Source organism: Medicago sativa, chromosome 4, assembly GCF_051527215.1.
Source record: "Medicago sativa cultivar Bolivia chromosome 4, Bolivia_mono, whole genome shotgun sequence".
Lineage (NCBI taxonomy): Eukaryota > Viridiplantae > Streptophyta > Magnoliopsida > Fabales > Fabaceae > Medicago > Medicago sativa.
In genome coordinates this window covers 26,296,777-26,319,844 of record NC_140752.1, presented here as the reverse complement: position 1 = coordinate 26,319,844, position 23,068 = coordinate 26,296,777, and the positions used below count along the sequence as shown (strand labels likewise).

Below are 23,068 nucleotides of genomic sequence, written 5' to 3'. Positions count from 1 at the left end.
GTCAATCTCTTTAAAGTGTTTGGTTGTCTTTGTTATGCTTCCACTTTACACAGACACAGAACCAAACTTCAGTCTAGAGCTAGAAAGACAGTTTTCTTGGGTTACAAGTCTGGTTACAAAGGTTTTGTTCTCTATGATCTCTCCTTTAGAGAAATATTCATTTCCAGACATGTTTCATTTCATGAGTCTGTACTCCCTTACCCTAAAGATCCCTCCTCCACTACACATGATTGGCAATATTTCATTACTTCACCCTCTAATGTCCCTCTTGCTTCTGATGATCAATCATCACCTCTTTCCCTTCCTGTCATTGATGATATTTTACCTCCTTGTTCTCCTTCACCTGTTCATAACGATACACCACCTGTTCATAATGATACACCACCTGCATCTCCCAGAAGATCCACTAGAATTTGAAATGCACCTTCCCATTTACAAGATTATGTCTGTAACAGTTCCTCTACTTCTACTTACCCTATATCCAATTATATTTCTTATAATAATGTGTCTTCTAATCATGCTTCTTTTGTTCTTTCCCTACAAACTCATTCTGAACCAACTACCTATGCTGAGGCAAGCAAGCATGACTGTTAGAACAAAGCAATGCAAGTTGAGTTATTGGCTCTTGAGAAAACTGGTACATGGGATATTGTGGATCTGCCACCCCATGTCAACCATATTGGGTGCAGATGGATTAAGGTTAAGTACCTTGCTGATGGAACTGTTGAAAGGTACAAAGCAAGACTGGTTGCCAAGGGATACACTCAAATTGAGGGTCTTGATTACTTTGATACCTATTCACCTGTTGCTAAGATGACTACAGTCAAACTTGTTATAGCATTAGCATCAATCAATAATTGGTTTCTACACCAACTGGATGTTAACAATGCTTTTCTGCATGGTGATTTACAAAAGGATGTCTATATGCTTGTTCCTCCTGGCATCAAAACTGCTAAATCCAATCAGGTTTGCAAGCTTAAGAAGTCTCTCTATGGATTGAAACAAGCTAGTAAGAAGTGGTATGAGAAATTAACATCTATTTTGCTTCAACATCATTATGTTCAAGCATCTTCAGATCATTCTCTCTTCATTAAGAAAACTGATCAGTCTTTCACTGTGCTTCTGGTGTATGTTGATGATATCATCCTTGCTGGTGATTCTCTTTCTAAATTTCATCACATCAAACATGTTGTAGATGGTATGTTTAAAATCAAGGATCTTGGTCAACTCAAATACTTTCTTGGTATTGAAGTTGCTCATTCCAAAGCAGGCATTTCACTTTGTCAGAGAAAATATTGTCTTGACTTGATTTCTGGCTCAAGATTCATTGGATCTAAACCAGTTTCCACACCATCAGATCCTTCCATTAAACTCCACAGTGATTCAAGTCCACCCTTTTCAGATGTGCCTGCTTACAGAAGATTAATTGGCAGATTAATCTATCTAAACAACACCAGCCAGATATCACTTTCATTACCCAGCAATTGAGTCAGTTTCTCTCAAATCCTACAATCACTCATCATAATGCTGCATTGAAGACTCTCAGATACTTAAAAGGTTTCCCTGGTAAAGGTTTATTCTTTCCCAGACACTCTTCTTTGTCCTTGCAAGGATTCACTGATGTTGATTGGGCACGCTGTTTGGATACCAGAAAATCCATCTCTGGTCATTGTTTCTTTCTAGGCAATTCTCTCATTTCATGGAGAACCAAGAAATAAACAACTGTTTCTAGATCATCTTCTGAGGCTGAGTACAGGGCTCTTGCCTCAGCCACTTGTGAACTTCAGTGGATTCTATACTTGCTTCATGATCTTCACATCACATGCTCCAAGCTGCATGTTCTCTACTGTGACAATCAGAGTGCCCTTCATATTGCAGCCAATCCAGTTTTTCATGAGAGAACCAAGCATCTTGAGATTGACTGTCACATAGTCAGAGAAAAGCTTCAACATGGCATTCTGAAGCTGCTTCCAGTTTCTTCTCAGGAGAAGTTAGCTGACTACTTCACTAAGTCTCTGCTTCCTAAGCATTTTTCTTGCCTCTTGTCCAAGATGGAACTGAAAGACATCTATCAGCTTCCATCTTGTAGGGGGATATCAGAGTATGCAGAGAATGAAGGAAAGACAACAAAGGAACAAGATAACTTGGCGCTCAAGCAACTATAGTTTACTACTTGCTAGCTTATGTTTTCTTATCATACACCTTCACCTTTGTATATATATACTCTGTAATCATTCATTTCAATAATAAGAATCATTTCTCTATTTTCCTAATAAGGATAATTCTTTAACTTGAAGATCATTCACCCATTGCAAGATAATTAACAAACCAATAGCTTCCCCTTGTTCAACTGAGCAAAGAGAAAATCCCCACTATCGCCTCTGTTGCACATTCTTATTGCGACTCAGGTGAGGCGAGAGGAAAAAGATGCGTCAATATTGCATTTGAAACGCCATGATGATGATCTTTTCCTCACAACATCAGTAGCATGTCGCATACTCTGTTGCTGTCTGGTGCTGACCTGCTGCACCAGGTGCCATTTGGCCAGCAGGTATCTTCCATGACGCTCCACTTGGTTTTCTGTTTCGATAGAGTCATTCCAGACTGTGTTGTTATTGTAGTAGCTCGATCTGGAAAGGATCCACTTTACTGGTTTTGATCCTGTAGGTTTCTTCATATTTTACCATTGTTTGTTTGAGATGTCTTTTGCCAAGGTCACCCTCCCAGCAAAAGACGAGTGGTTGGCTTTCAAAGAAATGAACTTTGAACTAAAATGTTCAATGATATATCGATAATCCTCTTTCAAGAGAATGAGTATCTCTAAGAATGTGTTTAGATAGGCAAAAGTTATGGTGCATAAGCCATAACTTATGCACCATGCATAAGTTAATCACAACCATCAGATAATTAGACACGTGTAATGATCCAGATACATACAAACACTGCTTTGATTGATTCATGAAACTCCTCTTCATCCTCTCCCTGCACTGACTCCGATTCTGACTCCGACCACTCTTCCCGCCGCCGACGTCATCGCCGTGAAAAGGACCGCCGCAGAAAAAGCGACGGAAGCTCCAAACGAGAAAGAGAGATCAAGAGAAAGGAAAAGAGAAAACGGAGAGACAGAGATAGGAGAAAATCCAAGAGGCATCACTATTCCGATGACTCCCAATCTTCCAACGATGAAATTCATCCCCAAACTGCACACCGTCAAATGATGACTGAGTTTCCCAATGTTGGCAACGATTTGATGCAGGTATCAACATATTTCCCACTTTTTAATTTAAAAATTTAATTTTTATGGTTTTAATTGTAATTGTTCACATGATGAAATGTATATTTATGCAAAACAATATACCCTAAAGTGAGTTTTCTTAGTAATTGGTAGCTTAATTGAATGAATTTTGAGTTTTTTTTGTGATGTTGTGTTAAGTTATTGCAAATGATTGATAATGGACAAGCTGTGGACATAAAGGATATATCAGAGAAATCGCTAGTGAAGCATTTAAAGAAGCTTTTCATTTCCTTAAATCTTAAGGAAAATGGGGATAGAGTTTTTTTACTGCCTTCTAAAGCCTCCCCTACTTTAGATGTTGTTGGCCCGCTAATTCAATCTATGCATCCGGGGAATGATTAAGCTGATCATTCTGCAGAATTGCCTGAAACATGTTTGGTTCCAGCTGAGCAGATGGTAAACGACCATTCGACAGAACCTCCCGAGGATCATTCTGGTGGTCCTAGAAAAAGGTTGCCATTCTGTAGTAATTTTGTTGAGATATTTTTTCTTTTTGAAGTATTTTTTAATGATAATTGGTTAACTTGTTTTTTATACGCAGGGTGATTGGCCTTGCAATGCCGTCTGCTGAGTTACTCGTTGCTGCTGCCAAATTAACAGAGGCATAAAACGAATTCAGGTACCGATTTCTGAAAGTGTTTTTTTTGTTGTTGAATGTTTTCTGACTCGACTGACTTAGTTCGTATCATATGATGCTTCATGGCATTTTCAAACTCATGTCTTTAGAGAAGCTGACTTGGACGACGCTACTGAACTATTTGTGGGACCTCCACCTCCTGCTATGGTTTCTGAAGCAGAATCAGCTAACGAAGCAGAACGTTTTGAAGAGGTATTTAATCTCACTTGTTATCGATTAGGATCAAATTGTTGTTTGTTCTTCAAGTGTTAAAGTAAAATTGGGTTTAATGATTGATAGCGTGGTATTTCAATTGTAAGTGTAGATTTTATTTGAGGAACATGATAAAGAACTTTAATTTGATGGTATATGCTTTTTACAGTCTCCTTGATTATGTAGCAATTGGCTTCCTTAAGTTGAAGTGAACTGTATGTCCATCCAGTTTAATGTGGTGGCATCATCTGATTTTGATGATGCATTAAGTTGGATTAATCTTTAATAGCCAGACATGTTTTTGTTTTTGTTAAGGATATAATAGTTTGGTTCCCTCTGGTGATGGGTTCCTTACGGGATTAGTTTGACTATCTGAAGACGAGGATCTTTATATAGTTTTTTTTTATTGTCTGTTTATATTTGGTTTTTCCTTTTGACAATTGATCATTTGAGTTGTTGCAATCTCTCTCTCTCTCTCTCTCTCTCTCTCTCTCTCTCTCTCTCTCTCTCTCTCTCTCTCTCTCTCTCTCTCCCTCCCTCTCACAAAAAGAATTATCAGGGGGAAGCTTGTTGATTCTCAGTTTATTTGTTCCTGTTGATTCATTACTGAATTAAATTGTTGATATTTATTTTGTAATTGAATGTGGAAGTATTAGTAATCACCTGTTCATGTATCAGGTCACCAGGATAATGGAAGTTGAGATCAACAGCCCATATGATGTTCTAGGATTATTTTATATTGTTAATTTAATTAAACTTCTCTGTCACATGGATCATGATAATGTAATTTTTTATTGTTAATTTAATTGTGCTTGAGTATTTTATATTTAATTAACATTCACAAAGTTGTTCAGTCGGTTATTTGCGAAGTAGGAAATTCTTCGATGTGAAATCTGTTGGTATAAGCTGGAATTCGGATTTGATGAATTATTGAGAATATTGTGATGAATTGTGTTGTTTATGATCAATCCGGTTCGGATCTGGTGTTAGCATTACTCACGAAAACCATTTTCACTGCAAAATGGTTTTGGAGTACAACTCATAGAAACCATTTCCACTGCAAAATGGTTTTGAAACCAACTCACAGAAACCATAGCCATAGCAAAACCATTAGACAATTATTTTGGTTTCTCATAGAAGACTATCAAAACCATTAAACCATAATTATGGTTTCACTAATAATTTCAGCGTATAACATCTTAATCATTATTCAAAACCATTTTGCAGTGAATTGTGTTGTTTTTGATCAATCCGGTTTGGATATGGTGTTAGCATTACTCACGGAAACCATTTTCACTACAAAATGGTTTTGGAGTCTAACTCACGGAAACCATTTTCACTGCAAAATGGTTTTGGAGTACAACTCATAGAAACCATTTCCACTGCAAAATGGTTTTGAAACCAACTCACAGAATCCATAGCCATAGCAAAACCATTATACAATTATTTTGGTTTCTCATAGAAGACTATCAAAACCATTAAACCATAATTATGGTTTCACTAATAATTTCAGTGTATAACATCTTAATCATTATTCAAAACCATCTAACAATAATAATTTCATTAAAAACCATTACACAATTATTTTGGTTTCACATACATGATTATCAAAACCATTAAACCATAATTATGGTTTTAGTAATAATTTCAGTGTATAACATGTTAAACGACGTTCCAGTAAAGAAACTCATAATCCATACTCATTTCTCTCTCTAACTCATAAAAAGCTTGTTCAAAACAGCTTATTTTGTGCAAAATAGCTGTTTTGCACAAATAAGTTGTTTTGCACAAATAAGCTATTTTGTATAAATAAGTTGTTTCGAATAAGCTGTTTTGTATAAATAAGCTGTTTTGAATAAGTTGTTTTGCACAAATAAGTTGTTTTGTATAAATAAGTTGTTTTGAATAAGCTGTTTTGCACAAATAAGCTATTTTGTATAAATAAGTTGTTTCGAATAAGCTGTTTTGCATAAATAAACTGTTTTGAATAAGTTGTTTTGCATAAATATGTTGTTTTGCATAAATAAGTTGTTTTGAATAAGTTGTTTTTTAAAATTAAATCGGAATAAGCTGTTTTGTATAAATAAGCTGTTTTGCACAAATAAGCTGTTTTGTATAAATAAGTTGTTTTGAATAAGCTGTTATGCACAAATAAGCTATTTTGTATAAATAAGTTGTTTCGAATCAGCTGTTTTGCATAAATAAGCTGTTTTGAATAAGTTGTTTTGCATAAATATGTTGTTTTGCATAAATAAGTTGTTTTGAATAAGTTGTTTTTTAAAATGAAATCGGAATAAGCTATTTTGTATAAATAAGCTGTTTTGAATAAGTTGTTTTGCACAAATAAGCTATTTTGTATAAATAAGTTGTTTCGAATAAGCTGTTTTGCATAAATAATCTATTTTGAATAAGTTGTTTTGCATAAATATGTTGTTTTGCATAAATAAGTTGTTTTGAATAAGTTGTTTTTTAAAAATTAAATCGGAATAAGCTGTTTTGCACAAATAAGGTGTTTTGTATAAATAAGTTGTTTTGAATAAGTTGTTTTGCCCAAATAAGCTATTTTGTATAAATAAGTTGTTTCGAATAAGCTGTTTTGCATAAATAAGCTGTTTTGAATAAGTTGTTTTGCATAAATATGTTGTTTTGCATAAATAAGTTGTTTTGAATAAGTTGTTTTTTAAAATGAAATCGAAATAAGTTGTTTTGTATAAATAAGCTGTTTTGAATAAGTTGTTTTGCACAAATAAGCTGTTTTGTATAAATAAGTTGTTTTGAATAAGCTGTTTTGCACAAATAAGCTGTTTTGTATAAATAAGTTGTTTCGAATAAGCTGTTTTGCACAAATAAGCTATTTTGTATAAATAAGTTGTTTTGCATAAATATGTTGTTTTGCATAAATAAGTTGTTTTGAATAAGTTGTTTTTTAATATGAAATCGGAATAAGCTGTTTTGTATAAATAAACTGTTTTGAATAAGTTGTTTTGCACAAATAAGTTGTTTTGCATAAATAAGCTGTTTTGAATAAGCGGTTTTAAAAAAAGTGATCCTAATAAGTTGTTTCGAATAAGCTGTTTTGCATAAATAAGCTATTTTGAATAAGTTGTTTTTTAAAATGAGATCAGAATAAGCTGTTTTGCATAAATAAGTTGTTTTGAATAAGCGGTTTTTAAAAAATCATTCTAATAAGTTGTTTTGCATAAATAAACTATTTCGAATAAGCTATTTTGCATAAATAAATTGTTAAGAAAAAAATTATAATATGGGGCTTTATTATGCCCACAAATAAATAGATTTTATAGTTGGCTTACTTGGGGTGTAGAAAGCAATTATGTTGGGTGTAGAAAGCAATTATGCACGGTGCGTAAGGATCTCCTTATGCACCATAACCACACCAGTTTAGATAGAGGAATCTTTTCAGATAATGTAATGTTTTGAAAGAATGCAAATGAATTCTATTGTTTGAATAATAATCTGAACAATTTTCAAAATAATAGAAATTTACGGATTATTTTGTTCAAGTTAAATGTAGAGAATTTCAAATGACATCTAAAAACTAATAATTTTAAATTTCTTCGTTGTTATAATTTTCCAAATTTTACATTTTGATCCTCAAATTTTCCAAATTTTGCAAATTGACCCCTCAATTTTTTCAAAAATTATAATTTGACCCCTCAAAATTTTTGAAATTTACAAATTGACACCTAATTTTAATTTTCAAATAAGGCCCAAAAAAATTAAAATTTATAAAAGTTGCCTAAAAATGATGACATTGAAATTTTTTATTACTCCATCCAAACAAAAATATTGAGAAATGAAACCATTTTAATTGAATCATTTGAATTATCTAGAATTCTAAATTCTTCAAAATTTTCCAATTACCCCATCCAAACACATTCTAAAGCTACAAAACACTTTAATTTCAATTGACTAAATTTCACTGCAAATCATCGACTATTGACTATAAGTTAATTTTTCAGCTATCAAATATATTTTGAGCTCAATGTGATCTTTTACAATTTTCTTACAGTCCAATTTAATCTCTTACTAAAAATAATACTCAAACTGTTCTCTAATATTTTTATACGGTGGTCATATTAGTCTCATCTTCATTATAACATAGAGATTAATTTGTTCTCATTTTTTTTTTGGTACAAATTTGTTCTCAATTTTAAATTGTCAAGACTAAGGATTAATTTGTCTCATCATCATCATATACTCTTATCAGTTATCAATTAGTTTATAGAGAAACCTTATTTTACTAAGAGTAAAGATTAAATTTGATCTCTCGCAAATTTTTCACAGGTCAATTTAATCTCTTTCCAAAAATAGTAGTCAAGTTAATTTTTAGCATTTTTATATTGTCGATAAATTAGTCTCAACTTCGTTAAAACCTAGATATTTATTTGTTCTCAATTTAAAATTGTACCCAAAGAAAAATGGTCTAGTAACTAAATTAGGTGAAACAAAGATAAAATGGTTAAATATGTTTTTGGTCCCTATAAAATTGGGAATTTTTAAGTATAGTCCTTACTTCCTTTAAAAAAAAAAAAGTATAGTCCTTACTTAATTTTAATAGGTTTTTTAGTCCCTGCAAAAAAAAATTACTTCTAATTTTAGTCCATGTTACAACAAAGTTTGTTTAATTATCCTTAAACTCTTAAATTGTTGAACGATTTTTTTGTGACAAGTTTAGAACACTATGAAAGGTTCATTTACTAAAATTTATAATTTTTTAACATGAAACGAATTAAATATGAGAACAAATAAATCTGAAAAAGTTAAAGATAAAATTAACAAAATCTGGACGTAGAAATCAATTTTTTCGACAATTTTTTGCAGAGGAACTTTTAGTAATGTTTTTAACACATCTGCAAAAAATTGTTCAAAAACTCAAGAGTATAAGCATAAATTAAACAAATTGGAATTGAGGAGGGACTAATACTGGGTGCATAAAAAAAATTTAAGGACTAAAAGAATTATTAAAATTAAGTAAAGACTAAACTTAAAATGTTCCAATTTTATTGGGACCAAAAACATATTTAACCCAAAATAAAATAAGTGGGAAATAAAGGGTTTCTCGGGCAAAAACAAAATGAAAAACGGAAGGGTTTGAAGGATATATAAAAGAAGTTAGGGTTTCTCTATTCACAGTCATTTAACTTTACGGTCTCTCAAGATATCATTGCGTTCCAATTTGCAACCTGCCGATGGAGTCAGTGGCCGCAAAAAACAGGAAGGTGAAAACTACCTATATACCTGATGATATTGCCCTTTCCATTCTATCCAAATTGTCTCTTAAATCTTTTAAACGATTTGAATGTGTTTGTAAACCATGGTCTCTCTTATCTGAGAACCGTAGTTTTATTAACACATTCTGCAACAATCTCTTGTTTAATTCTCATCGATGTCCTTATTACGACGGGGCATCTCTGCTCCTAAGGGATTTCAAACTTGGTCAAGACGTTTTCTATTCTATTTCAGGTGAAAGGTTTGAGAACAAAGTTAAAATAGATTTCCCAAAAATAGATTTCCCAAATTCATATGATGCTAACCGTTTCAAATTTCGTATTTTTGGTTTTGGTAGTATTAATGGGACATTTTGTCTCTATCAAGATTATTATTATTGCAATACTGTATTGTGGAACCCATCTACACAGGAAATCAAGCTCGTTCCCACTCCGGATAAGTTAGTTAAGTCGTCTGTTGAAGATGTTAAGGATTTTTTTAGCATAGATCATACTTCTTATCTTCATGGATTTGGTTATGACGACCTTAGAAATGATTATAATGTCATATGTTACGCAACTATTACGGGTCAACATGCTGGCTATGGACATATGTCTTTAGACCCAATTTGGGTGAAATATAGCTTAAGAACTAACTTGTGGAAAAGGATACTTAATGTTTTTGACATGCCTTATTTTTTGTCATGTAATGACGGCACTCAAGTCTACATGGATGGTGTGTGTCATTGGTTGTGTGAAGAAGATGAAGATAGTCAGGATGGACGATGTTTGGTATCATTTTACTTGAGCAATGAGGTATTCTTCCTAACACCCATACCCTCGTACTTAGATGATTGCTTCAAAGCATTGTGGATATACTTGGTGGTGTTAAACGGGTCCGTTGCATTGATCTCATATCATAAAGAGACGACTAATTTTCAAATATCGATTTTGGGTGAATACGGTATAAAGGAGTCGTGGACCAAACTCTTTATTGTTGGATCGTTGTCTTGCATTAAGCGTCCTATCGGGGTGGGGACGAAAGGAGAAATATTCGTCATCAGAGAAGATAAAGAAGTAGTTTGTCTTGATTTAAGTACTCAATCGATTGTGGAGCTTTCTTACAAAGAAGTGAATTCTATTGATCGGATACTTATATACAAGGAAAACATTCTTCCAATTGGAGGAATAAGTAATTAGTTATTTTTCTTGTTTTCACCAGGAGCAAAATGATTGTGGTCATTGGCATATTACCTTGTATGCAAAGTGTCTTGTCCATTGGAATCCTGGAGATCGCTTGAATCGGTAGCGGGCCATTATCCTTGTATCGTCGCCGATGCTGATATGGTTCTGTTTTTGGCTCATCTGTGGTTACTGTTTGGCAGTGGGGGTTCTTGAAGTTTCTTGGGTCAATCCCACCGTTTTTCTGTGCAGCCTTCAGTCTTGTTCTTTGCGGCTTCCTTGCAGCCTAGCAAAGTTTGCTGCGGTCGTGTTTTCTTCGGTTTGATTAGTGGAGGCAATTGGAGTATTTGTTTTTTTTTTTTTGGGGGGGGGGTTGGCCTGTGGGCTAGTTGTTGGTGGTTTTTTGGGGTTCAGCTTAGTCAAGACACCCATTTTGGTTGTATTGCTTTGTCAATTTTATTTTGAATGTTTAGTTTCTTCCCGTTTGCATACTTATCAATGAAATAATGATCTTTTGCCTTTAGTGAATGATCTCTACATTTAAACTTTCATTACTTCTAATTATTTTGACCAAAACCTTTGTTCGGTCTGTGTTACAATATATTGTCCTACGTATTCTTGCCGCCAAAATGTGATAAATATTACCAAACAAATGTGAAAATAAGTATGCCGTACAGATTATTTTCCATTGACAAGTCCACTTGTATGTATGTATGTAACCTGCCATTGCTCCACGAGTGTGTATCCGTGCAAATTGTCAGAGGCATCACTTTGGAAAGGCTTGGATCATATAGGTTGGATCTGTATTGAAGAAAATCAGAAACTTCTACGTTATTGACTACTCCTGTGACTGTGTATGCGTGCACGCTTGAACATACACAATTCTGTGATGTTTAATGGAAAACAGACTTCTACGCGAGTTCACAAGCTTGAGTGTACATGTACTATAAAAATCAGATATTGGAAGCCGAATCAGCTGGAAACATTTTAAAATCAAGTAAAACAGAAAACCAATATGCTGCCACAATCCTAGAGAAATTAAACATGAAGACAAGTGGAAGTGGTGATAGTCTAGACAGTTCATCTAGTAATCAAAGGATATATGGCATATACTGCAAATAGAACTCACATACAAGGATAGATAATTGTCTTCCATTGACAAGTCGACTTGTATGTAACCTATCATTGCTCCATGAACATAACTTTGAGCAGTAATTGTGCACTACACATTGTCAGACGCATTACTCGGAACGAATAGGAGAGATTTAACTTGCTGATGCAGAACCAAACATGTCATTTTCTATCATTAAAGATATCCTAATTTCTGGCATACAAACGGCACCAACAAGTAACAATAAATAACTGAGCATCAAGGGAAGTTGCCCAATTTTTGAACAAAACTGAGTGATCCATTACAGTTAATTAGAAAGACAACTGTGACATGATTTCAGTCTGTTAGAACATGAAGTACATTCTTATTTGCATCACCACATCAATGGACCAAATTACTAGCAACATATGTTTTGACATTCTAAAATTATTCAAATTCACAGGAACCGGAAGCTTCATGAGAAAGAAACTGAATTGAAGTGAATACAATTGACGCTGTTAATGATAAAAAGGCTTCTACAGGAATTGGAAGCTTCATTTTGTACCAGTAAGTAAAAGCCATGTATCAGAAGTTGACTGAAGTGTTCAAAAAATTCTCTCTACAGTAGGTAAGCCTATTTGAGGTGTGTCGGCATAATAAATATGGGTTCCTCTCCCATCCGGGATTCAAATCTTAAATAATACTGGTCTCAATTATAAATAACATTTCACTTTTTAGATTCATTAAATAAATGATGTATTTGGGCTATAATTGAGACTACATACATCATTTATTCAATGAATCTACAAAGTGAAAAATTGTTTATATAATTGAGACCGGAATGAGTATATAATTTGGAGTGGGTCTAGCAGATGAGACTAGTCTTCTACAACATGAAATATTAAGAATTGAGACCTTGTAGATAGGTGCTCCAAATTATTATTCGATTGTACCTTGAATAATATTACCTCTCATGAAAATGTAGAGAATCTGTCTGCAATGAAATAAATAAATTATAATGTATACTGATGAAAAGATTATTTTATTGAATTTATATATTAAATTTAAAATTTATTTGATTGAGAATTTGTTTTAAGCAATTTTATAATTGTGAAAAGATTTTATTTGCAATCTAGAAAATAAATTATAAGAATATAATTAAGATTGAATTAAATTTATTGGATACTTTACAAATTAATTAAATATTATAGAAGTTTAAATTATATAATATTTTATTTCATTAAATTTCCAACTCAAGATGATAAAATAAATATTAATGATATTAAATAAAATTAATGATAAAAAAGATAACATTAATGATAAAAGAATATTATTTCACTCATATAAAATTAAATTTTAAAAATATTGACCATAATAATCAATATTGACTTTCATTTTTTTGAAAAAGCTAAACTAGTCCACTCAAATTTGGCACAAGGAGTATTGAACCTGAGATATTGTGGAGGAGCAAACTCCAAAGTTCCAAGTTAATACCACCACCGCAACCTAAGTGGGTTAATATTGACCTTAATTAACCATGATTTTTTTTTTCTATCTTATTGTATTTATTAATAAATTTGACGTTACTACATCTTGTATTATTTTTTATTTTTCAAAATTAACCTCCTATTTCTTTATTTTATTTTATAACTATCATTAAATATTGTAGATTTTTTTTAAGGAAATAGTTAAACCATGTAATAATATTATTTTAAAATATAGTATTTATTAAAATTCATTAATAGGATTATCTTTAATTTTTTATTAAATGCTAAAGTTAATAAAATAATATAGGTATTGCTCTTTTTTTTTTAAAAGAGACTGGTTGTGAAAACAAATATTGCTTTCTATAAAAGCTGGAACCTGGAATGCATTTTCAAACACAAAGCAAATCAAAAAAGTTGATTCCTCGTCTTTTTCCTTGCAATAACATTGCAAAGTCATGGCTAGGAAGAAGGTGAAACTCGCTTTTATCTTAAATGATTCAACAAGAAAGGCGACCTGCAAGCGGAGGAAGAAAGGTATCATCAAGAAGGTGAGAGAACTCACTATTCTTTGTGGTATTCCAGCATGTGCTATAATTTCCGATCCTTTCGATTCTAAAACAGAGGTGTGGCCAAATCTAAAGGAAGCTAAACAGATGATTGAGAGGTATCAGAGCTCATATATCAAAGATGGGAGAAAAAATGTGAACCAAGAAAGTTTCCTTTTGCAAAAGATTACTAAAGCTAGGGAGCAACTGAAAATACAAAGACACGACAATCATGAGAATGAGCTGAACATTCGTATGATTTGGTACCTACAAAACAACAAGCTGCCAGATGATGTGACGGTTTCTGATTATAAAGACTTGGATAAGTTGATTGAAAAAAATATGAAGGAAGTTGATGACAAGATGGCTTCACTTAGTTTATCAAACTGATGTTTTCTAAAACTTTATGTTGTGATTTTTATTGATGTTATTTCAATTGGAAAATTCTAATAAAAAATAAACTTGTCAAAATAAAAATTATTATATATCACCGGTCTTTCGCTTGTTCTATTTTGTGTTCTTCAATGTTTTATTTGACATCATCAATTTTTCTTGTTGATAAAGAACTAATCCTGAATCTGATCTAGAATTAGGTAGGAACTTGATCTTCTATTTCGTTTAAGGTTATCATTTTCATTTCAAACAAACTGAAAATCTTAGAAGATTTTGGGTGGCTTCTAAGGTGAGGGAGCAATCAAGTTCCTCACCGATGTACTTTTAATAATATATCATAAGATCTATTAAAGGGTCTAGGTTTGTTGAAAGAAAAAAAAAAAAAGGATCAAAACATATGCCTTCAACAAAACCTTCCATGTTAGACAGTGAGGTTCATCGATGATTCCACTGTAAGAAAGAATATAAATCCAACAAGAGGAAGGATATTAACAATGTTGGATGTAGATTGATCCAAAGAAAGCCATGGAAAACTATTACTTGTATGAATTGGACTAGACCATCATTTAGGATACAAAATGATGGTTTGGTTGTATGAATTTATATCATGTTTCTCTCCAACGTATAAAAGTTGGTTTTATTGTGCTTAACTTTTGCATTCAAATTTTCCTATTACATGAAATTCTTGAATTTTAGGGATTTGGATTAGTTTCTTGAAAATAATTTAAGATTATTGTTGAAACACGATAAGTTTTAGAACAACATCTCCAAGGTTTTGATGATAACAATGTATAGAAGAACAATTGAGTACTATAAAGTTTGTTCAAATGATTAGAACCATATAATTAAAATGACTTTGAAGTCAACATTTTGACCCTAAAACATACTCCCTCCGGTCACATTTATAAGCAAAAAATCACTTTTTAGATTCATTGAATATATAATGTATTTGGTCAATATATAGACCAAATAAACCCACCTGGGTTGGCCTAGTGGTATTGGCTTGGGACCTGGGAGTCTGCTCCTCCTCGAGGTCTCAGGTTCGATTCTCACTGGTGTCAATTTAGGTGGGCTAATTTAGCTTCTTAAAAAAAAATATATATAGACCAAATACATTATGTATTCAATGAACCTAAAAAGTGTTTTTTTGCTTATAAATGTGACCGGAGGGAGTAATGCTTTGAACAAAGAAGAACAACTTTTATGGGTAGTGAAAATAAGTGTGCATTACACATTTCCATGCTTAGTGAACTCACATACATGTTTGTTGTCCATTGACAAGTCCACTTGTATGTATGTAACCTGTCATTTCTCCATGAACAACACATGAAGTGTGCAGTACAAATTGTCAGAGGCATCGCTTGAAACAGCTTGGATCATATAGGTTGGATCTGTATCGTAGAAATGAGAAGGCAGTATTCTTTCGGTTATTGACTACTCCTCTGAGTGTATATGCGTGCACGCTTGAGCATACACATACAATTCTGTGATGTTTAATGGAAAACAGACTTCTACGCGAGTTCACAAGCTTGAGTGTACATGTACTATAAAAATCAGATATTGGAAGCCGAATCAGCTGGAAACATTTTAAAATCAAGTAAAACAGAAAACCAATATGCTGCCACAATCCTAGAGAAATTAAACATGAAGACAAGTGAAAGTGGTGATAGCATGTGATGGTCTAGACAATGCAGGCATATAATACAAATACAACAAATAACAAATTTAACCTTAATCTATATATTCATGAAGTCCAGCAGAACCCTCTACGAAATTTTTTCCAATAAAATGTGATAAATATCATGCTCAATGAACTCACATAGAAAGGTAGATAATTGTCCTCTATTGACAGGTCCACTTGTATGTAACCTGTCATTGCTCCATGAACAGAACTTTGAGCAATAATTTTGCACTACACATTGTCAGACGCATTACTCGGAACGAATAGGAGAGATTTAACTTGGTGAATGCAGAACCAAACATGCCATTTTCTATTGTTAAAGGTATCCTCATTTCTGGCTTACAAACGGCACCATAGAGTAACAATAAATAACTGAGTATAATCAGAAGTTGCCCAATTTTTGAACCAAACTGAGTGATCCATTACAGTTAATTAGAAAGACAACTGTGACATGAAGTGCTTCCCAAACTACGGTGGAAAAATTGCAGCCCATTAGAACATGAAGTATGTTCTCATTTGCGTCACCACGTCTGCTAATGACCAAACTACTAACATGTTTTGACATTCTAAAAGAATTGGTGGGAAGGGAACCATGGAGTAAGTTCCAACAAAAGAAGGTAAGCTGATTGCAATTTGCACAGAGAAATAAACTGAATTGAAGTGAATACAATTGACATTGTTAATGATAAAAAGGCTTCTACTGGGATTCGCTTATGTGAACAAAGAGAGCACCATACCAAAGAGAAACATTACTACATCCAATAATGATCTTAAAACTAGGTTGGCATACTTCTCTTTTTTTTCCCTACAAAATCACTTTAGAATGCTAAACTATGACTACTCATAACAGACGATACTGTCTGGATTATTTAACAATCATGAAGCAGTAAAATACACGAATAACTTTTTCTATGTCATTATGATGGTGCAGTGGAGTTGAATTGTTATCCATTATTACAAAACCAAATTCAGCATAAGACCAATACTCAAAAAAAACCAAGATTCAAAACATTGTATTTATAATTGTTTTCCACTACAAAGACCAAACTCAGCTAATATAATAGTGTGTATATGGTACCTTCGGAAAAACAACAAAGTGGCCTGATGCAAAATATCATAAGCATGTGATTCGTGCTTTTCCTACAAAGAAAACATTTAGATTTAAGGTTAATAATTCATTTTGGGTCAGTAAGTAAAAGCCATGTATCAGAAGTTGGCTCCAATGATGTGTTCAAAAGAGGGTCTATTTTTTTTTAGATTCTCAGTAGGTAAGCCTATTTGAGGTCTGTCGGCATAATAAATGTGGGTACCTCACCCAACCGGGATTCAAACAATGGTTCACCACATTGTGGTAGTCTAGCCCCTTACGTTAGAGGAGTCAGACCAAACAAAAACGATAGACGGGCAAATTAAGGAAACAATGTCTTGGTTGCAAATTACATTCCACCAACTTCACAATGTCATAAGATTTTGGAATTTACTGTATTGAATATCCACCCTATGCAGTTATCAACAGCTGATATGAAGAAGATTAACTGATTTGAACTAAGCCACTAAACTTGAACAGGGAAGTTTATTATTTTGGTTTGGGATGCAAAAGAAAAAATAAAGAAGAAAACTAAACATAGTGGCATGAATATAGCTGGAGGTCATTCACTAAAGTCAAAAGATCATTATTTAATTCATTGATATGGAAATCAGATAATTTTGCAAATGGAAAGACACTAAACATTCAAAATAAAAGTGACAAAGCAATACAACCAAAAGGGTCTCTCGACTAAGACGAACCCCAAAAACACAACAAAATAAAAACCAACAACAACTAGCCCACCGGCCAATCCCCAAAAATAACAAACGCCAACAAAAAATAAAGCAAATACTCCAACTGTCTCCACCAATCAAACAGAAGAAAACACGACAGCAGGAAACTTTGCTAGGCCGCAAGGAAGCCGCAAAAAACAAGCCTGGAGGCTGCACAGAAAAACGGTGGGATCGACCCAAGAAACTTCCAAAACCCCCACTGCCAAACAGTAACCACATACCAGAAAAACAGCAACAGCAGACCAGAAAAACAGACCCGGATGAGCCAAAAACAGAACCACATAAGCATCAGCGACGATACAAGGATAATGGCCCGCTACCGATTAAAGCAATCTCCAGTATTCCAGTAGACAAGACACTACGCATACAAGGTAATATCCCAATCACCACAATCATTTTGCTCCTGGTGAAAACAAGAAAAATAACTAATTACTTATTCCTCCAATTGGAAGAATGTTTTCCTTGTACATTACTATCCGTTCAATAGAATTCACTTCTTTGTAAGCAAGCTCCACAATCATTTGAGTACTTAAATCAAGACAAACTAGTTCTTTATCTTTTCTGATGACGAATATTTCTCCTTTCATCCCCACTCCGATAGGACGCTCAATGCAAGATAACGGTCCCACCATGAAGAGTTTGGTCCACGCGTCCTTTATACCGTATCCACCCAAAATTGATATGTGAAAATTTGCCGTCTCTTCATGATATGAGATCAACGCAATGGTCCCGTTTAGCACCACCAAGTTTATCCACAATGCTTGAAAATCGAAACAATCATCCAAGTATGAAGGTATGGGTGTTATGAAGAATTCCTCATTGCTCAAATAAAATGATACCAAACATGGATCAGAGTGACTATCTTCATCTTCTTCACACAACCAATGACACACGCCATCCATGTAGACTTGAGTGCCGTCATTACATGCCAAAGAATAAGGCATGTCAAAAACATCAAGTATCCTCCACGAGTTAGTTCTTAAGCTATATATCTTCCAGAATGGGTCTAAAGTCATATCTCCGTAACCAGGGTGTTCACCACTAATAGATACATAACAAATGACATTATAGTCATTTCTAAGATCGTCGTAACCAAATCCATGAAGATAAGACGTATCATCTATACTATCAAAATCCTCAACATCATCGATAACATCTTCGATAGAGGACTCAACTAACTCATATGGAGTGGGAGGAATGAGCTTGATTGCATGGGTAGATGGGTTCCACAATAGAGTTTTGCCATTATAATCATCTTGATGGAGACAAAGTGTACCATTAATACTACCAAAACCAAAAATACGAAAATTGAAACCGTTTGCAAATGGATTTGAGAAATCTAATTTTACTTTGTTCTCAAACATTTCGCCATAAATAGAATAGAAAACTTCTTTACCAAGTTCTAAATCCTTTACGAGCAGAGATGCCCCGTCGTAATACGGGCATCGGTGAGAACCGGATAAAAGATTCTTGTAGAACATGTTCATGAAGTGAGGGTTTTCTGATAAGAGTGACCATTGTTTGCGAACGCATTCAAATCGTTTAATAGATTTAAAAGGCAACTTGGATAAAATAGAGAAGGCAATAACATCAGGTATATAGGTGGTGCTCACCTTTCTCTTTTTTGCAGCAACTGACTCCATTGTCGGTTACAAATCGGAATGTAATGAGATCTTGAGAGCGCAAAGTGATTGGGATTAGTAGAAAGTAGAAACCCTAATCTTTTTTTTTGGAGGAAAAGCCCTAACCTTTTTTTATATATTGAGAAAGGAGCCCTAATTTAGTTTACCTCAAATAAATTCAATCAAAAGCTTCACAAAGGAGAGGCAAATGTTTGTAATTCAAGAAGTTTTCTCAAATAAGGCTTCGAGCATGAAGGAAATGGATGTTTTTTCTTCAAAACAAAAAGCACCATTCATCTCAAGAATAAGAAAATGAAGAAATAATATTGAGAGAGAGAGAGATCGCTTCTGTGCTGAAAGTGAAAATGGGAAAGTAAGGAATAGTTTGGTTGCTGAATCCCTTAAATAGACCACATGGTAAAGTCCTAACCCTTGGATTAAACATAAGTCATGTGGGATGAATCTAAACCATTCAATATAACTTAATCACCAAGTTTCAAGCACATGGGTTGTCCCCCTACACTATTCATGCACATGTTTTATCTACTCTAACTTGTCCTACAAGTTTTTTAATTTAAACGTGTTTATTCTCGCTTGCAGATGAATTTTACGCTATCCTTAACCAGGGGCGGAGGGACCATGGGGTTAGGGGTGGCCGTGGTCCCCCCAATTTTTTATTTTTTTTACTACTACTATACTATTATTATATACTTCTATTTACACGTGGTTATGAATATGGTCCTTGTAACAGCCCAATTTTTGCTAGAATTATTTTAATTAATTATTTTAGTCATTTAAGACTCAAGGGTATTTTGGTCATTGGTGAGTAAGGGTAAATTAGTCTTTTGTTAAAAGAATTATTTTTAGTGTTTTAAGTGGAAATAATTATTTTTACTAAGTCATTAGTGGGTTGTGGTAATTAATTAGAGACGGTAACAATTTGTTATTTTGACGGTTAAGTGAGTGGTAACTCGGTGAATTAATTGGTAAGAATATTGAGATCATTAAGACAACTAGGGTTGAGCTCATTTGAGTAGTAACTATATAAACACTAATCTTATGAGAAAATAGGTCATAACCTTCATTTACTCACTTTCACAAAACATTCTAAGATAGAGGTAGAAAGAGAAAGGAGATCTTGAAGAACAAAGAAGAACTAGAGGAAGAGCAAGCTTGGGGTTGGTGACTAGGAGCTTAATTGAAGTTAGGAATTGGATTATTGAAGCTTTGAGGTAAGGGGGATAGTCTCTTTTTCACCAATTAAGCTATAATTACTTTTTCTACTTGTGGGTTTAAGTGCTTTTGTTATAATTGTGACTTTTTGTGGTTTTAAATGATAAAATTCGTGCTCCTTTTTTATGTAGAATTATGGGTATGATAAACTTCATGAATTTGTTTTGTTAATATCTTAAACTTCATAGTTGTTGTTGTTGAGTTGTTTTCATGATTTTTGACTATTTGACTGAAATTCATGAATTGGTGTATGATTGTTGTGGAAACATGTTTGACACTTCATTAATGATTGGTTATGCTTATGTGTTGATGGGGTTTGGATTGATGTGGTTGTTTTGAAGTTTCGATGAAAAATGAGAAAAATGGTGATTTTTGGTGAAAATGAACTAGATGATGATTTTAAGATGAATTGGTGTTTTAATCTGATGTTTGTTATTGTTTTGAATGCCTTTTTATGTTTGTAATAAGTGTATAAGTCTTGGGGTCGAATTTGGGGTCATGGGGAATCAAAATTGGGGTTTTGGTGTGAAAAATTGGAAGTTCCCGAGAGGGAACATCCAAAACAGGGCAACCTGTTCTGGTGTAACTTGCCAGGCGAGCTGGAGCTCGCTAGGGCGAGTTGCTCAGTGACAGACCCCTTCGTTTTGGTCGTTCTGGGCCTTCGGGGGCGATCCGGATGGTTCCAAACTGATTCTTTTGATGTAATTAGATGTATTTGAGCTTTCAAAACCTTTGGAAACATCAATTGAGTTAGATTGAATTTGGCTTTGTGAATCGTATCATAACTTTTTGAAAATGGTTCAAGAACATGAATTTCCGAAAACTCGATTTCTCAAGAGAAAAGAGTAGGACTAGGGTTGTCTAGTATTGTTATGATTTATAAAAATGTTTTGGATGGGAATCATGGACATTAACTTGGTTTTGCTTGAAAACTTGAATTCTTTGAAAAACTACAAAATGATACGAACTTTGGGATTGAAGTGATTTAGTCTATAAGACGTTTATGCATACACTACTGCACTCATATGTAACTTGTGTGTAAGCTTGGTTGAGGCATTCGAACTTGTTTGATTTGTTTTGTCAAATAACATAAAAAATGATAAATGATATGAACTTAAGGAATTCGAGTATTTGTTAGCTTTGGCCTATGAAACGTATGTGTACACACTACTGCACTCACATGTGATTTGTGTCTATACTAGGTTGAGGCGTTTGAATTCGTTTACTTTGGTTTTGGAAGATTTATCGGAAAATGCTAATTTTTCCTAAACTTAGACTAACTTTGTCAACTAATGTTTTATGAGTGGATAACTTATAGGAGACTTTGAATTCATGTTTATATGATAGAATAAGGATGAATTGATGATGATTGGGTGTCTAATATGTGGAATGTTAAGTTTTGGATAATAGTCCATCTTTGGTGATTAAATGTGAATTTGCTCTTAGTGAATTTCTAGTTGAATGTTGTTTATGATGATGATGATGATGATGATGAATGGTGTTGTTGAATTATTACATGTTAATTAAGCTGATATTAATGGTGAATGCATGTATGCAAAATGAAGGTGAAAATAATTGATGAAGTTGTTGTTGAACATATACAATGTGTGTCATATGTTCATGCATCATAAGTCTTTGGATATTTATATCCAATGAAGGTGATTTGGGATGTTTATATCCAATGAAGGTGATTTGAATACTTTGTGTTCAACGATGGCGTTTATGATATAGTTATATCTAAGGTGACGACCTTGAGGTGACCTGGTACCACGTGCATATTGAAGTCGTGTTTAGGCGCATTGCATATCTTGACATGTGTCATAATTGTTATGTGTTCGGTGAACATTTGTATGGTTGATTTGTATACTTGTTGGATTGTATACTTGGTGAAATTTGGTGAACCTATGAATATGTAGGAATGTGTGGTGAATATCTATAATTTTATACTTGCGGATTATTGATGTTTTTTTTTTTTTACAAAAACAAAACAATATTCATTCATTCAAATCGATAAAGTACATCAGATACAAACATCGCTAAAAACGTAAAGGATGAATCTGCGAACAAACACACAGCACCCAAGTTAATAGCATACAACGGCAAAATGGCTACAAAGAATATAATAACGCCTAAGTCACCGAAATGCTCATTTCCAGATCTGCAACGTTGACGCCCAATTTATTGGTTGAATTTGTAAGTGACTGATGTTGATCTTTCAATAAGAACTAAACGAACACCGCGACAAGACGCGAAATCAAACACCGCACAAGATGACGAACAACACAACGTCGCAATTAGACGACGAAATAACAAAAAAAAACAAGGAAAAACTTGATATATGTGAAATCACTTATTTAAATTGAAAGAAAAGGGGAAAAAATATGTATAGGGGTGATTTTAGGTCAAAAAATGACCTAAAACCATCCTTTCTCGAAGAACAAAAGAGAAAGAAAGTTTAGAGAGAAGTTAGAGTTTCTCTCACTAGTAAACTAGGGTCTAAGTGGAATGTTATTGTATATTGATGTTGATGAGTTGCTTAATCAATTGAAATTAATTGTATTATTTACCTTCATTTGATTATGTTTAATTGTGAATTATGAACTAACCCCCAATGGTCGTTTGGTTGACCGCCTTCCTTATCCGTGTGGATGGATAGACTGTG

General features: G+C 33.5%; 4 pseudogenes across 1 annotated transcript; 3 read left to right on the top strand and 1 right to left on the bottom strand.

Annotated features, from left to right (window-relative positions):
- The first annotated feature begins 2,962 nt into the window (after positions 1-2,962).
- Positions 2,963-3,875, top strand: LOC146927321 (uncharacterized; annotated as a pseudogene). The gene is made up of 2 exons (XR_015007944.1): positions 2,963-3,256; positions 3,434-3,875. The product of XR_015007944.1 is annotated as an uncharacterized LOC146927321 (transcript).
- Positions 3,876-9,334: 5,459 nt separating this feature from the next.
- LOC146927320 (F-box/kelch-repeat protein At3g06240-like) lies at positions 9,335-10,904 on the top strand (annotated as a pseudogene).
- Positions 10,905-13,566: 2,662 nt separating this feature from the next.
- Positions 13,567-14,046, top strand: LOC146927319 (agamous-like MADS-box protein AGL80 pseudogene; annotated as a pseudogene).
- A 3,372-nt stretch (positions 14,047-17,418) lies between these two features.
- On the bottom strand, positions 17,419-19,533 carry LOC146927318 (F-box/kelch-repeat protein At3g06240-like; annotated as a pseudogene).
- Between the last annotated feature and the right edge of the window lie 3,535 nt (positions 19,534-23,068).